Source organism: Pteropus alecto, unplaced genomic scaffold (genome assembly GCF_000325575.1).
Source record: "Pteropus alecto unplaced genomic scaffold, ASM32557v1 scaffold7, whole genome shotgun sequence".
In the NCBI taxonomy this organism is placed as follows: Eukaryota; Metazoa; Chordata; class Mammalia; order Chiroptera; family Pteropodidae; genus Pteropus; species Pteropus alecto.
The window spans coordinates 46,797,830-46,814,475 of record NW_006494614.1 but is presented as its reverse complement, the minus strand read 5'-3'; the positions used below and the strand labels follow the sequence as shown (position 1 = coordinate 46,814,475).

General features: G+C 48.2%; 1 protein-coding gene across 11 annotated transcripts in view; it reads left to right on the top strand.

Annotated features, from left to right (window-relative positions):
* Positions 1–16,646, top strand: part of GDPD5 (glycerophosphodiester phosphodiesterase domain containing 5) — an 86,126-nt gene that overhangs the window by 25,156 nt on the left and 44,324 nt on the right. For 6 of the 11 annotated variants that reach the window (XM_025042789.1, XM_015600642.2, XM_025042788.1 and 3 more), the window contains exon 2: positions 8,744–8,828. The exons of 2 other annotated variants lie outside the window; for them this stretch is intronic. The gene's annotated coding sequence lies outside the window, so the exon portion shown is untranslated. Of the gene's footprint in view, positions 1–8,309; positions 8,455–8,743; positions 8,829–16,646 lie in introns of those variants that run through there. 3 more of the 11 variants (XM_025042787.1, XM_015600635.2, XM_015600636.2) reach the window with 2 other exon arrangements.

Here is a 16,646-nt window from a genome sequence, read left to right as displayed (position 1 = left end):
CATAAACCAGGTTCCAGGTCAGTGGCTGAAACTCAGGGCTGAGTGAGTGGAGTTGGCCTGTGGTGGTTTTTGTGTCTTCAGTGCTCACCAAAGTGGCTTTGTAGATGCTTCAAACAAGAAAGGCCTGGGAAGGTCAGGACATGGATTCTTCTGCTTCCAAAGAGGCCATGCCCATCTCCATCCCTGGTCTCAGTTCCCAGTTACTGGGAAGTTCTCTCTGGGTCTAGCCTAAGTCTTTCCTGCTGTGTGTTCCCTCCTAGTGAACTTGTTCAGTCCAGGTCTGTGGAGCCAAGCCCATCAGCCTGCTGCTTTGAGTGGCGGCCAGTGTTTTTACAACTTGTTTTCATGAAGTTGGTTTGAAGTCTCCCTGCATTCCCAGAATGTCAGACCCGCCCTGATTCACAAGGATTGACCAAAACAGGATCTGAGCCAACAGAGGAATCTGAGACTTAGTCATTCCCCTTGGATCATCTACTGATTCTCCATCTTTCCTTCCAGTAAAAAAAGAAAGTAAGTTAGCTCAGCTGGCCAGGAGGGGACAGGGTTCAAGGATGTAAACAGGCTCAGATAATGCTGGTGGTGGACAGAGAGGGATCAGTGCTCAGGCTTTGCATTGGACTGACCTCAGCTCACGTCTTGCCACATGGGGGATCTTTGACAACTCTCTCTGAGCCTCATTTTCCTCATCTCTGAAATGGAAAAATTAGTGGCACCTACCTCCTAGGTTGGGTAATGGAGAAGCAGACCCTGAGACTAGGATTCATATCACAGCAATTCATGTCAGAAGTTTTGCAGGAAAAAAAAAAGTTGAAGGAATAGGGAAAGTAGAACCAGAAAGAGAAGGGGAAGCAAGACTGTTATTTCAAACCAAGCCCCTCAAGGGGAACTTGGCTTAGTCCCCAGAGCTCTAGGGACATGGAGCCAAAGCTGACAGCCAGGGGCAAGGGTGCTGGACAGCTTAGACCTCCACCCACCACCGGTGCACTGGTAAAGGTGGATCTGGGGGATTATGGGGCCACAGGCAAAGGGATTTCAAGAGCCTAAGGTCAGTCTGCCCACGCACCTCCACAGATGTTGGCCATTGGGCAGGATTACACACCCCAATGTGTCCCCAGGATGGTAAGGGATCCCAGGGAATATGGGTACAGCATGACAGAGGCCTCTCCCGAGGGTTGGTGTGCAGATTATGCCTGATAAAGTATATATGATACTGATTATGCCAAGCCTGGCACAGAGGAAGCACCAATAAGTAACAGGTCTTCTCACCCGTTAGAAAGAGGGGTGCAGAATCGGTGTCCCAGGATTGTGTGGTTGGTGAAAGGCAGGACCTCTAAGAGCTGCCCTGTGTCCCATTGCTCCACCAGCCCCAGGTACTGGCTCACTGTCTCTCAGCTTCCAGAGGCAGAAGCCCACGGAGCTCCCCAGCTGGGCAGACTGGGCACAGCCTCCAGGGTTCTCTACATGACTTGGTCTCAGGCAGTCTCTCCTACTCCACCAGGGCTGGTCTGGTGCTCTGCCATAGCCCCTTCCAGAGAAGTCTGCCTCTGTGCCACCCCCATCTCTGCCTACACAGCCCAGGGGGGCTTGCTGAAGAGCAGGGGACAGCACAGGGCTCATGGTCAGGGCCAAGGAGGCACTGGTACCGCATGGAGGAAATTGAGGCCCCTGGAGCCCATCCCCACCTCAGTAGAATTTGGCTGTTCTTCCCAGCCCAGCCCACCCCACTCCACCCCACCCCACTGTGTCTCCTGGGCTTATGGAACTCATGTTGGTCAATGTGTCCTAGAAATTAACAAATAGGAGTTGTACTTCCTGGACTGATGACTTTAACTGGTGATGTCAGCCTGGGTTGACCCTAATGGAACCTGCCCCAATCTCTAGCCTGCCTCCCCACTTCCCCATGATATCATAAGGAATGTCACCCATAATCTGGCCTCTCCACTCAGGCTTCTGGGAGTTAGCCCTACAGAGCATGACAGGCCTGGGTTCTTGTCCAGACTCCATTACCTGCTGTGTGACCTTGGCTAAGTCACCTCCCCTCTCTGAGCTTCAGTGCCCCATGTTTCTAACCAAAGTTTTGTATGTGCTCACCTAAAATTAGATGATTTCAACATGGGATTAATCCCTGATTGACTGCTACACATAGAGGTAAAGTGATTTGCCTGTGATCACACCGCAAAAGGGTGAAGGTGAAAGAGCCGGGATCTGCTCCTCGCCCCACGGCTGGTTACATGAGCACCTTACCCTTTATAAGCTCTTCTCTGGCCCCTTGCCTCCATCTGATTCAGACCTGAACTAACCTCCCGTCGGCCAGGATGAACATCCTGAGCCGGGCACCAGAGTGGTCAGTCACTGCTATTTAGTCATTAGCTCATCTGAAAACCATTTCTTAAGCACCTACTGTGTGAGGGATTCTGTGCTCAGATGGGCAGGGCCCGGCTTTCTCCAGGCTTAATGTCTAGACTACTGTAAGGCTGTACCCTATCTTGAAGCCTGGGGAACCCACAGACCCCTGGGGTGAGGGTGGACGTAGGGTGGTGGCTCCAGAGGAAGAACTCTAAAATGTCTAGAGCTTCTCCCTGCCTGCTCTGGGGCACCTACCTCCTAGGTTGGGTAATGGAGAAGCAGACCCTGAGACTAGAATTCATATCACAGCAATTCATGTCAGAGCAGAGCAGGGGCAGAGCAGGCAGGATGTGGCTGGCTAGGGTAGTGGGTACAGGGGAAACAAGTTTGCTTTCTCCCAGGTATTTGTTGCTGCCTATGGTGGGTTCCCACTGAGTTAGGCTGGAAGATGGCTTTGATCAACCATCAAGGCCTTCTTGTGCCCTGTCCTGGCTCCTGCCTCCTTTGTTCACACACACTCTAGCATCTATCTGTACATTAGACCTTAGGCTTCTCTGCAGGGAGCTCTGTCTGTCCACCGGGGTCTCAGGGCCTCTCAGGGCCTCTCCGGGCACACAGAAAAGTTCAGGAAACATGTATTGGTGGCTGGATTTATGTTGTCTAAGCTGGCTTGGGAGTCAGACAGAGTATGAATCCTGGCTCTGCCACTTGCTTAGCTGCATCCTTGAGCAAGGGACCCAAACCCCCTTGAACCCCCCCTTTTTTTTTTTTGTCATCTGTACAACGAGCTGCAATGGGAGGCTAAGAGGAGTAAGCAAGAGAATGGGCAGAGAATCTCGGCTTTGTGCAAGGCTGCAGCCAGCCCTCTGGAAAGAGTATTATGGTGGATGGATTCTGCATGCACCAGACTGCGTAGGAAACAGAAGAGAGATGGAGTTAGGCCCTGTTCACAAGGCTTAGCATTTTACAGGTTACAAAGCCCCGTCATGTCCTGCTTGCTGCGTTCTCCCAATCACCCCACAAGGCAGACTGGGCCGAATGTAGAACCCCCATCTGACGAATGAAGATTCTTAGCTTGGAGAGGAGGCTGATCTGCTTTCCAGTGGCCAACCCAGACCCAGAACCCAGGTCTTCTGGCTCTCAGTCTCCTGCTCTCTCCTTGACACCCCTGTCCTCTCCAGAACCCAATTCCTGCTCTCTGTCATCTTTATGAAAGATGCTAGGAAGGAAGGGTGGTGGGCAGGGAACGCAGAGAATCGTTAGCCCAGACGTCAGGGGCTGAAGGTGCAACCTGGTGGCCTTAGCCCAAAGGGGAGTCACTATAACCAGTAGGCCCAGAGTAAGGAGGGCAGCAAGGGAGCCTGGGTAGAGGTGGACTGAGGAGGGGCACAGAGGAGGAGAAAACCAGTTATGGGGGCCACAGCTCATTCACTTGGCCTGATGGTCAGGAGGCTAGCAGCCTGGTAGACCAGAGGCTGCCGTGCCCTCCTATCCGGGTCTCTTCACGATGGTGCTGGAATATAAGGGACTTCAAGGAGCACCCGGTCTATGGGAGATCCTAGTCAAGTCATGGTCACTGTTCTTGAGGGTATTTGAGTCAGTTCTGGAAATAAGGCCCACATCTAACTAAGCATGAGAACATTTCCTGTAAGAGCATTCCCTAAAAGGCAGACTCTGGGCAAGGTAGGGCTGGCTGGCAGCCCAGATGATGCTTAGCAAGGTGAAGTGACCAGCGTAGGTAGCTGGGGCCCTGTAAAAGTGAGAGCTGGTGAGCGGGGAGTGAACAGGCAAGCCTGGCCCAAAATTTGCAGGGTCCAGGACAAAAATACAAATAGAAGTCCCTATATCTTTGTCAGATTTTTGAAGTTTATAAAACCAAGAAACTGTTAAAATAGTTTGCTTTTCCCACCTTAACAAATATATCTTCATAAGGCAAATTGAAATATATATGTAAAGTTTTGGTTTTATATGACTGAAAGTGATAAAATATCAAGGAATTTAATTATTATTATATATCTGGTGGGCTGGTGATGTTCAGATGAGTAATAAGACTTATAGTTCATACATTATTTCATAAAATATATTTTTTGTCTTCATTTTAGCAAGATTACTATAATTATATTATTATAATCAAGATTTTGACATTTGAAAATTTTGTACTGAAGATAATAAAGGATTAAAAATAAAATGCAATCATATTTAAAGTATATGGAATTTGAATATATTTTCATCAACAATTTAAATTACAGTAAATGTAAAGAAAGGAAAATTTATATTTTCACAATTAATTTTAATCCTTGAAAATGCTATAGAAATTAAAATGCTATAGAAATTAAAAGATATAGAAATTAAAATGCTATATAAATTATCATAATTTATATCAGATTTTGAAATGAAATTATTTAGAGATTAAATTCAAATTTTTGAAGATTTTATAAATATGAAACCATTGACAGTTTTAATATTTAATATTTTATCTAGTTGCCAATGTAAATAATTAGTATCGTGCTTCGTGTTACATTGATTTGAGTAATATGAATTTTTTAAATACAGTAGTCCCCCCTTATCCACAGGGGATAATTTCTGAGACCCCCAGTGGGTGCCTGAAACTACAGATAATACCAAACCCTATACAACTGACCCTTGAACAACTTGGGGGTTAGGAACGCTGACCCCCGTAAAGTCGAAAATCTTTGTATAATTTAAGTTGACCCTTGAACAACACAAATTTGAACTGAGTGGGTCCACTTATAGGATTTTTTTCAAATTTGCATATAAGTGGACCTGCCCAGTTCAAACCTATATTGTTCAGGGTCAACTATATATACTCTGTTTTTTTCTTATACACATACACTTATGATAAAGTTTAATTTATAAATTAGGCACAGTAAGAGATTAATAACAATAACTAATAATAAAATAGAACAATTGTAACAATATATTGGAAGAAAAGTTATGTGAATGTGGTCTCTCGGCAAACTAGCTCAAAGCAGCATAAATGTTTTATTTCTTTTAAGTTGAAACGTTCACCTTTTTACTTCTGACTCATCTGAATTACCAGCATCACTGTCCTTGCACTGTGGGGCTATTATTAAGTAAAATCAGGGTCATAAGCGCTGTGATACCATGATAGTCAATTTGATAACTAGATGGCTACTAAGTGACTAAGGGTAGGGAGGGTACACAGTGTGGACAAGGCGTGGACAAAGGGGTGATTTGTGTCCTGGGCTGGACGGAGTGATATGCTGTGAGGTTTCATCATGCTGCTCAAAATGGTGTGCAATTTAAAGCTTATGAATTGTATATTTCTGGAATTTTTTTATTTAGTAATTTTGGATCATGGTTGACCACAGGTAACAAACTACAGAGAGTGAAACTGCGGAGAAGCGGGGACTACTATACTGTAAGGTGTTCCTCAGCCACCATGCGCATTTATTGTGAATACCACACTAATTCATAAGCACTTTCAGAACCACAAATTGGACCAGGGAGAAAAGCCAAAAAAAAAAAAAAAAAAAAAAAAGATGCTTCACATTACTGGGAAGTGCATACAGTGAGCCCTCATTTAACATCATCGATAGATTCTTGGAAATTGCGACTTTAAGTGAAACAGCAAATGGCAAAACCAATTTTATCATAGGCTAGTTGGTATAAATAAGAGTTAAGTTTCAATGACATATTCCTGGTCATAAAAACATCACCAAATTTGTAAATAAAGACCCAAAATCCTTCTAATAGTAAACATTGTAATAAATATAAGCTATACGTACATTTAGGAAAGATGAATTAAAAAAAAAAAAACCAGATAACAAATTTCCAACCTGCTTATTCCAGTTTGGAGTCTCTCCCAGCAGCTGGGATCTAAATCTAGGTATCTGCATTCATTCATTCATTTCATTCATATATGCATTTGTTCATTTATTTATAACCTATATTCGCTTCGTTCAATTCTTCATTTTATCATAGAATGCCAGGCCATAATAGTCTTGTATGCATTCCCATCATCCTACAGATGAGGGAACTGAGGCTCAGAGAAGGGTACTGATGCACCTGAGATTACACAGTAGAAAAGCCCCCTGACCAGGTTTCACAATGCAGAGGATGCGTATTGTGTTGGAGTTTCAGATAAAATCTGAATAAGTGCTGCTATATCCCAATCTGCTTCCCTTCCTTCATCAAACTCTGCTACCCAGGCCACTTGTCCCAGGGCCCTGGGGAGATCCTGCAGGGGGTTTCTGTTTGAAGAGCCACTTCCTGTTTGGGACTGAGCACTTCCTTTAAGTGACTCACAGGCTTCCACTGGTCCCGTGCTGGGAAGTCAAGGTGGGGGCTGAAGGCCTGGCAGGCCCAGGCTGTGCCACCCTCTGCCTGGGACCCCAGCTGGGTGACCTGAGACTGAGCAGTGACATAGACTAGGAGGGGAAGGAGATGGAAGGAGGATGCTAGACTGTTCTCTTCACCCAGCTCGGCAGGCAGGGCTCTGAGAGAACATGGAACTTGGGCTGCCATGGGCATGGGGGCAGCCTCCACATCCATTCATTCCCATATCCAGTTTCCAGGTAGGGGCTGACAGCAGAGCCAGGATCCCCCAGGGCAAATTTGTGACACTTTTTCTTCCTTGCGAGACAGTGAGGTATGATCAAAAGAGCACTAGGCTTGGAGCCATAGAGTCATAGGCTTGGATTTCTGACACCAACTTTCTGGTGACCTTGTCAGTTCCCTGCCCCTCTCTGGGTCTCAATATCCATGTCTGTCTAGTTGGGGGAGGGCTTTCTGGCTGTGACATTTTGTGGTAGCTTGGTATTGCAGGATTTACATTAAGAGAATTGGGTTTGACTTCTGGCTCTGCCACCTTTCTGGGTGTGTCTACCTCTCAGAGGCTCCATTTAAAAGTTGGAAATAATAATCACTTTAGGCATTTTACATAATTTAATCCTCACATCAACCCTATGGGATAAGTTTTTTATTATTGTCTTATACATAAGGTGATTGAGGCACAGGGAGGTTCAGTAACTTGCCTAAGGTCACATTGTAAGAGCCAAGATTCTAACTTGGGCAGTTTGACCCCAGCGGCCATGCTGTTAACAAGACATTGATGGTCTTCCTACTCAGACTGTGGTCCCTGTGCCTGTAGCATCGGCATCACCCAATAGCCTGTCCAAAGTGTAGAGTCCCAGACCCCAGCCTAGAAGTACTGAGTCAGACTGCATTTCAGTGAGATCTCTAGGTGATTTGTTGACATGTTAAAGTTTGAGAAGCCCTGTTCTATTTATATTCTCTGTCATTTAGGCCTTAAGATCACTGTGGAAGATGAAGGAAATAAGTGTGTTTCGTAAACTGTAAAGTGCAGTACATTCAGGGCCCTGTGAGAAACCTGGGGACTGGAGGTGGAGGAAGACAGGGCTGCGGGTGCTTCAGGAGTCTGTTTTTCAGTAGCTGGATGTCATTTCCAAGCTATCTTCGAGCCCAGCTCTGCCTCATTCCCATCCAAGGCTGAGTCTGAGTTGTGTGTTTCTTGCTGGTGTATGGCTCCAGGGCCCAATCGAGTTGGAGAGAGTTCTCACTGGCATGGGCTTGGGCTGGACACCAGGCCTGAGCCACCGCTGCCCTGGGTCTACAGGGCCCCAGAAGACCTGGGTTCCAGCCCTGGCTCTGCCTCCGACACTCCAGGTGACCCTGCCATCTGCCAGCTTATGTCCCTGGCCCTGCCAGCTTATGTCCCTTAGTAGGCAATGTGGCAGTATCCTCTGAAGCCTGCAGTCTGGCCTAGAGCCCCCTCCCCTCTCTTTCTCTCCCCGTGGCCCGTTGGCACCATCTCTCCTCCCAGTTCCTGGGCAGGAGGGCTGCCCTTCAGGTTATAAGAGCTGGTGATAGGGGAGGCAGTGCATGAGTCAGAAGTCAGCCACGTAATTGTGGTGCCCCAGATCCCGCCTCCAGCCCATTGGCCCTTCCTCAGCGGCTGCTTTAGAACAGCTGGTTTGTCGGAGAAGCAATTCCCTGGGCAGCACAAAAGGACCTCTGCCCCCCAGGAGCTGGGCACAGCCCCAGGTCTTGCCCCAGGGTGGCTGGGCCTTGGATCATGTTTCCATGGGCTCTGGGGTAGAGGGGGTAAGAGTGGTTCAAGAGCAGGTTATACTGGGTTTGGGGTTGGGGCTGGTTTATGGGCAGCATGTGTAGAGGTGGGATTGCATGTATGGGGTGTCATAGCCCACAGCTCATGCACACAGCTCACACACTAGCTTGGCAATTTTTCTAGGGCAGGAACTAGATATGACCCATCCCTGGGCCCCACATCCAACACAACATGGGCACAGGCTCACTAAGTCTCAAGTGGGAGGGGAGAAGACAGGGTGAACTGATAAGTAATCTGACTGGGTTTGTCCCCCTGCCCCCGCAGCTCTCCCGGTGAAGTGACATCACCAACTCCGTGGACAGGACACCTCCTGGGAGCCTAGCTCACTGCCACTGGTACCTTCTTCCAGGTAAAGAAAAAAGAAGAGAGAGAGGCGGGGAGAAAGGAATTAGAGACAAGCTGCATAGAGCAGACCACTGAGGTCTAAAATAATGTCTTTCTTAACCATGGGGGCAGCACCCTACAGTTTACCAAAAAAACAAAACAAAACAAAAAAACAAACCTATGAGAAACAGGGATTATTGTCCCATTTTACAGACAAAAAAAAACCCTGAAGCTCTGAGTAGAGTTGTCTGTTGCTTACTCCAGTGTACCTGATACTAAATCTAAGCACCTCACATGGATTAGCTCATTTAATCTTCACAATAGCCCATGAGGTTGGAGCTATTATTATCTCCACTTTATAGATAAGGGGACTGAGGTATAGAGGCATCAAGGAATCTACTCCGTTAGTAAATGGGAGAACTGGGTTTCAGACCCAGACAGGTTGGCTCTTGGGTACACATCCCAACCCCTATGATTTACCGCCTCTCTAGAGCCAAGAACTGAACTAAGTTTCCTTGCCCTCCAGTTTGGGGGTTTAATGGGCTCTCATTTCCAGGGAGAGATTTGTGTTTTAAGAGTGAATCCTAGAAAAAGTGACACTTCAGCCAAAGGAATGAATAGCAAATGGTGGAATTGGCATGAATCTTCAAGGTGTGCTGGCCACCAACTCCTGGGACTGTCTTCCTCAGCATTCGAGCAAGGCTGGTTTTCTTTGGTTACCAAAAGGAAACCAAAAGGAAACCAAAAGGAAACCTGGAAATTTGAAAGAGAGGAAGAAAAGTTTAGGCCCCAGGTTCTCAGCCTTGCCTGGAAATAGAGGGGCTACCACTTTACCCAGAATACCACAGTGAAGGGAGATGGAAATGACGGTGAGGAGATCAGCATTCTTTGCTAAATCTGAGGTCATCTTATACTAGGCCAGGGACAAAAATATGCAAGCAGATATCAGAGGTTTAAGAAAAAATCGTGGAAGAAAATACTTAATTGAGACTTTTTTTAGCAACTTAATTTTCCTGTAAATAGGGAAAGGCTGATTATTATTCAGAGGCAGAATTCAGAGCAGGCTCAGAAGTGCCTCTGCAGTTGTGTGGTTTAAGAGGCTCTGATCAGTTCCTTCTTTCCTTCTTTTACATATTTAACAAGCTTTTCTGAGTGACAAATAAATGGGCGCCTCCTTGGTGCTGGCCCAGTGCAGGGACACAGGTCTCCTCCCCAGTGACTCTAGCGGGAACTGGGCCTGGGATATCTTGTGTCCAGTGCAGGGCCACAGACACTGGCTCTTCAGAAAAGCTTGGCTGAGTGTATCAGAAGTTTCTGCCTGGGGAAGCTCTCAGCATGGTGGGCAAGGCAGCCATGAAAGCGGATAATTACTGTGCGCAGAGGCCTGTGATCATGTCTCACGAGTTCTGACAGATGATGCGAACACAAAGGGAGGAAGCAGTGGGCTTCCATGGGGGCGTCAGACCAAGCTTTGCACAGGGTCCTGATGGGATGTGCATTGGCGTGGTGGGGAGGGCTTTCCTGATAGAGGGCCCAGCATGAGCAGAGGCAAGGCAGTGGGAGGGTAGGTAGTGTGGTGTGCTTGGAGCACAGCAGTGTGAGGAGGGAGGGGGAAGTGAGGTGAGACAGGTAGGTGTGAGTGGAAGGAAGCAAGAGAAAGCCTTCTTAAATGGTAAGACTGGCTTCTCTTCCCACCCTAAGGCTTGTTTGGCAAGCCTGTTTGTATAATAACTCCACTATTTTACATAATAAATAAAATAAATCATTGCTTTCCATTCCCCCAGGGGGCAAAAACTAGTCAGAGACAAGTTTGCTTAGTGCAAGTCTCTGCCAGACTCAACTTCCTCCTCCTCCTCTCAGTCAGGTGGCCCCCCTTCCCAGGGACTCAGGCAGAGGCATTGGAAAAAGCCAGCCTGACAGAATCCCTGGGCTCCTGGGAGGGGCTAGGGTGTCAACCCAGGGTAAGACGACTAAGAAAGTCTCCCGGCTCACCAGGTCCTGTCATGGCCTCAAGGCCCAGCCAGAGGCCCTGCCAGAGGCCCTGGGGACATTTGCTCACCCTTTCTGCTCCAGGAGGACACTGTCAGTATTAATCTTGGGGTGTTTTGGGGGGCAGGGGACAGGCAGCTCCTCTTAGGAGGGTCCTCTTATAGTCCTGACTTAAGGTGTGAACCACTCAGGCCTCCAGGGAGGGAGGGGCGCATCACTGAGAGTATGCAAGCCAGTGCAAGCCTATACAGGCCGCTCTGCTGGGGAACCTCCAATAGCAGCCATACTAGAGATTTCTGCACGGGAAGGGAGGCTGGATGGAATGCCTCCAGGTCTTTCCTGGTGCTGACATTCGATAGCTTTAATTGTCTGAAATCCAGGGATAGTTCTAAGATCTCTGTTGGATTGCACCAGGATTCCATGTTGTGTGAGTCTTGGGTGAGGTGATTCTAAGACTCTTGTTTAGAGAGTTTGCAGCAGGAGATTTTGAGTCTGAGATGCTAAGCTCTGCTCTTGTGGGCAAGAACAGGTCACACCTGGTGACTATTCAGCCCAAGCTCATAGCCCTGACTTGGGAAAGAGAGGTCCTTTCTGTGCCAGGAGAACCCAAGGCCACACTGGGCAGGGTCCTGAGCCTGGCTTCTGTCCAGCCTGTAGCCCCAGACATGCTAGTCTGTCCCCCAAGGGTCTTAACTGAGGATGTGGCTCAGCAGACCTGTCTTGACCTCCACCAGCCTCCTGCCTCATCTGTAAAACAGGGATCTGATACTTACCTGTGGAGTTGGCAAGATGCTTCAATGAGCCAGTATGTGGGGAGGCTCTTTATCAACTGTGAAATACGGGGCATGTGGTTATAATTGTAGCTGCTGTTGCTGTGATAAGATTGTCCCCTTAAAAGGAAGGTCCATATCTGATTCTCTGTGATTCTCTTTGGCTCCCAGCAGTGCCTGGCACACAGTGGATGTTTCTTAAACATTTACTGAATCATCTAAAGAGCCTTAGATATGGGACAGATGGTTCCAGAGGCCATAGTTCCCAGGGAAAAGCAGGGAGCATTTCCTACAGGAGAGCAGCCAGGAGGGGCAAGGGAACTGGAGAACTCATGACTGGGGCGAAGCGAGCCTGCTCGGTGATGCCGTCAGCCTTGGCCTGCTCCCTGGTGGAAGAGCAATCAGAGGTCTCTGGACAGAAGTGTTAGGTAAACAGGAGGCTCTGACACCACTGTGGAAAGAGATTAATAATGACTAATTATGACACGATTGATTCTTTGAGGACTCCTGCTGAGCCCCAGCCTTGGCCACTGAGTAACTTTTTCCCCCAAAATGAGCACGCATGACATGGGGATGTAGTGCTGGCCTACCTTGTCTTTCTACCTCCCAGGCTTTCCTCCTGGCACCGTCTCTCCCAGCCTCTCCCCACTGGCAGCTGCCTCAGCGATTTCCTTCCTGCCCTGCGTCTGCCTTCCTTCTCTGCTGATTTCATTAGAATCTAGAGCTTTCTCTGAGGCCCAGTGAAGTGGAGTGACGTGCTCGGGGCCACAGTGTGGTGGTGGCAGCTCAGGTCTCTCAATTTAAGCCATCCGGTGAGGCTCACATGATGAAAAGATAGTAAATCTGTGAGCACTCCTCAAAAGTGAAGTGTAGAAGGCTGTGCTGGATGGTGGCAGGGTGGGGCCTGCAGCTGGTTGGTCCCACATTTCTCTGGGCTTTTCAAGCCTCAAAGAATGTGAAGTCCCAGAATTACCCCTGTCCCCCTACCTCCAGCCTCTGTCCTGAGGCCAGGGATTTGTCTTGTTGGTTTGTGTTAGATTGTTAGTTTGGGAAAACAGCCCACCTGGTGAGATGCTTGGGGGCTTCCCTGCTACCCCTGAGCCCCCAGAGGATGGGGAGGATCCTGTTGGCAGCAGACCCCCCCATACACACACCAAATGGAACCCACATGGGTTAACTTTCTGGCTGGAGCCCTTGGCCCTGGGAGAGGCTCTGCCACCAGGTTCTTTCACATAGAGCCCCATTCTTCCCTTTGTGCTACGAACCTCTCTTATTTCTGAATTCCACTTAGATTCTGCCCTCTCCATGAAGCCTCTGTGCAGTCATCAGTTCCGGGACCTGAGGAAGCACAGGAGCTGTGGGTCCGGAAGACCTTGACTCAGGCAGGGAGGGTTTCCTGGAAGAAGGGCCATCTAAGCTGAGGAGTTTGCAGGCCTGAAGGATGGGCAGAGGGGCCCAGAGCTACGGTTGCTTCCCAGGCACACCTGCACTGGGAGCAGGGGATGGACAAGGCAGCTAGGAAGGACCACAGGGAAGCCCTGGTCTTGCTCCAAGGCCATGTTCCCAAGCATGATGGGAGAAGTGACTATAGCCTTTTATGCCTTGAGCTTTACTCTAAGTGAAGTAAGGGGTCATTGTGAGTTATCCAGGCTGTGACTCCTTGTACCTTTGTCCCTGTCAAAGATGGTGGCGACACCTGGGTAAGGGCAGAGCCCTGGCCTGGGGCTCAGGATGACCAGGCCTCCAAACATGTTGTAGGCCTTCAGCTTTCATGCTCATTTTAATCACTCCCATCCGTAGCAGGCTTAGGCTCCCAGGCATTAGTTTTAGGAACGTAGAGGATTCTTCCCCTCAGACTAGGCAAGGACTGTGGGATTGTCATTCCCTCCTTCCTGTGCCAGCCCATCTCAGCTTTTCTCTAGGGCATGAGGAGAGAGTAGGTGGTTAAAGTGTTTTAGAAGCTGAGTGCCAGAAGGGCCCTTGGAGATCATCTGGTGGTGTTCAGACCCTTCCATGATACAGATGAGACGGCTGAAGCCAAAGGCTTGTGGAGGTCACTTAGCCTCTTGGTAGCTGAGCTCAGCCTCAGCTTATTAGCCCCAGGCCTGGACTGGGGTTGAGGTCCCAGAGAGGGCAGTCATAGCCAAGGAGAAGGGGAGTGGCCTCTCTTGCACGTGGGTGCCCTGCCTCCTTCCTTGGGGCCCTGGCAGACCGCTAGAGAAGGTCAGATCTCCATCAACCTCAACCCTGTGCTTGTTGTGGCAGGGGGGGTTCCCTTTTCCCTCCCAGGGTTCTTGGCCCCAGTCCATGTCCTTGCTCCCCTGGTGCCAACCAAAATATTGAGTTTGGCCCTTCGAGGTGCAATTTACAGTGACACAGATGCTGTGGCTGACATAGACATGAAAGGCTGCAGAAACATGGGCAGATTGTCCCTCTGGGGCTGGTGCCGTGGAAGGACTGGGCTATAGGCTTGGCCACCCTGGGTTCAAATCCTCCTTCCATCCCTATTAGCTGTTTGGCCTTGGAAGAATCACGCAATGTCTTGGATCTGCTTATCTGTTGATCGATCGATATAATCTAAATTAAATACATACGTATTTCATTAATAGACTATTTCTTTAAAGAATAGTTTTAGGTTTATAGAAAAATTGATCAAAAAGTACAGAGTTCCTCGCAAACATAGAGGACAATCCGGTGATGGTCAGAGGTGAGGGAGGTTGGAGGCCTGGGAGAAAGGGGTGGAAGGGTTAAAGAAGGACAAATTAGTAGCTGATAGATGGTCATGGGGATGGGGAGCACAGCATGGGAAATGCAGTCAGCAGTAATGTATGGCTGTGTGTAGAGCCAGAGAGGAGAAGGAGTAATCAGGGATTTAGTAGTAAACTATATAAATGTCTAACCAGTGTACTCTGTGCTTGAAATTAATAATAAAATAAAATAAAATTTTAAAAAATCTGAGTTCAGCTCCTCAACCAAGCAATGACAGTAAGACCTGACCAAGGTAGCAAAATTAAGCTTAGTTAATTTTGATAATTTGCTTTCTTTTTTATAACTGAAGGAAAGCATAGTTAATAATTTTCTTTTTCATCCATCTATAATCATTATGTATCCATTAATATGCTGTTGTTTTCATTCAGCATATTAATATCTTTCTAAATTAAAAAGAAGTACAGAGTTCCTACATGCTCTCCCTCCCCACAGTTCCCCCTATTAGTAATATCTTACGTTAGGGTGGCATGTTTGTTACAACGATGGGCCCACATTACTACAATATTTTTAACTGAAGTCCGCAGTTTACATTAGGGTTCGTTCTTTGGGGTTTGACAAATGTGTAACGACATGTGGTTCATCATTACAGTATCATGTGGAATAGTTTCACTGTCCTAAAAGTCCTCCGACCACTGGCAACCACCAGTCTTTTTACTGCTTCCATGGTTTTGCCATTTCCAGAATGTTATGTAGTTGAATCATGCATTATGTAGCCTTTTCTGATTGCCTTCTATCACTTAGCAATACGCTTTTAAGGTCTTTTTATTTCTTTTTGTGGCTTGGTAATGCATTTGTTTTTATCATCGAATAATATTCCATTTTCTGGATGGCCACAGTTTGTTCATCTGTTCTCCCGGGGCCCATGTTTCTAATCTATAACAGAAGTCTGTCATGCTCTACTCGGAAGGTTGTCATTAGGCTATGACACAGGTACAGTGCTCAGCATGGGCCCGACAAGCCCTATATTACCTTCTGTGACTGATTTCTTTCGCTTAGCGTAATGTTTTCAAGATTCATTCATATTGTAGCATGGATCAGTGTTTTATTCTTTTTTATTACAGCCTTGGGTCCTTTTATGTGTTACTCCATCTAGTTCCTATTTCTCAAATGGGTAAAGTAAGATTCAGAGAATGCTAATGACCAGTCTGAGGTCACACAGCAAGTCTGCTGAAGTAGACCAGGCTGGAACCCAGGAAGTGACACCCGGCCTGACAGTCTCAGAAAAGAGTGTGTGCTTAGGGCCAGAGGCAGCTGGATCTGGGGGCAGTGAGGGCCTGGGCTTGGCAGCCTGGCGGTCATGGAAGAGAGGAGCAGGGAAGTGTGTCAGGTGCCTTCCCAGGATGTCAGGGCGGGAGAGGCTCAGTACCAGACGCTCACTGCTTCTCAGGCCGTGACTCCTTGAAGACCCTTCCCTGTGCAAACAGGAGGCTGTGGAAGTTCAGGGCAGGGACTAGGAATTCAGAAAGAAAACACAACTTTGGGCTGAGGGGATCCCTCGAACATCAGACTCACTGGCTTATTCTTGTTCCAGAGCCAGCAGGGGCTCCAGGCAGGAGATTTCTTGGGAACTTGGCTGATATCAGCAGCTTTGGGAGGTGGCTTGGAGAAATCAATCCTAAGTCATGCCATTACCCTGGCAGGAAGGGTCGGGGGGAGGTGGGAGAGTCTGGTCCCTGAGAGCTTGTTTGAATGCCCAGCTTCTGAGCAACACATCTCTGTTAGCAGAACTTCCAGGTCTCCTTGGATGTGTAGTTTAGGAAACCCCAGTGCCTCCTTCCCTGTGCTGACCACCAGGGACATAGGAATAACTCAGGCCATCCCATGGGGGAGGCAGACATGTCCACAGTACTCACGCAGGATGCCCAGGAAGAATCAGGAACACCCAGGGCTATGGGAGGCCAGGGAGAGCTTTCACGAAACTTGGGGCTCTGGGGAGGCTCCCTGAAGGAGGTAATATCTGAGCTGAGATTCGAAGGGTCAGGAGGTGTCAAGGGACAAGTTCTGGAGGGGTGAGATCCTGGTCATGTACCTGTTAAAAAGCTTGGTCTGGCTACAAGTGAGAGCATGGGTTGGTGGGCCCTCCACCCCCTAACCTGACAGTGGCCAAGGGAATGGTGAGAAAAGGGCTATGAGGGATGTTAAAGGCAGGTTGGGGGTGGTGAGGAGGTCGGTGTGGCTGTACTAGGTATGTAGGGCCTGGGTGACACCCCCCAGAGGCAGCCAGGAGCCTGCTATCTCAAATGAGAGGCAGAGATTGGGTGGCCTTGGCTGCGCCTGGTAACTGAAGCCGTGGGAGTGGACAAGATGGCCCAGGA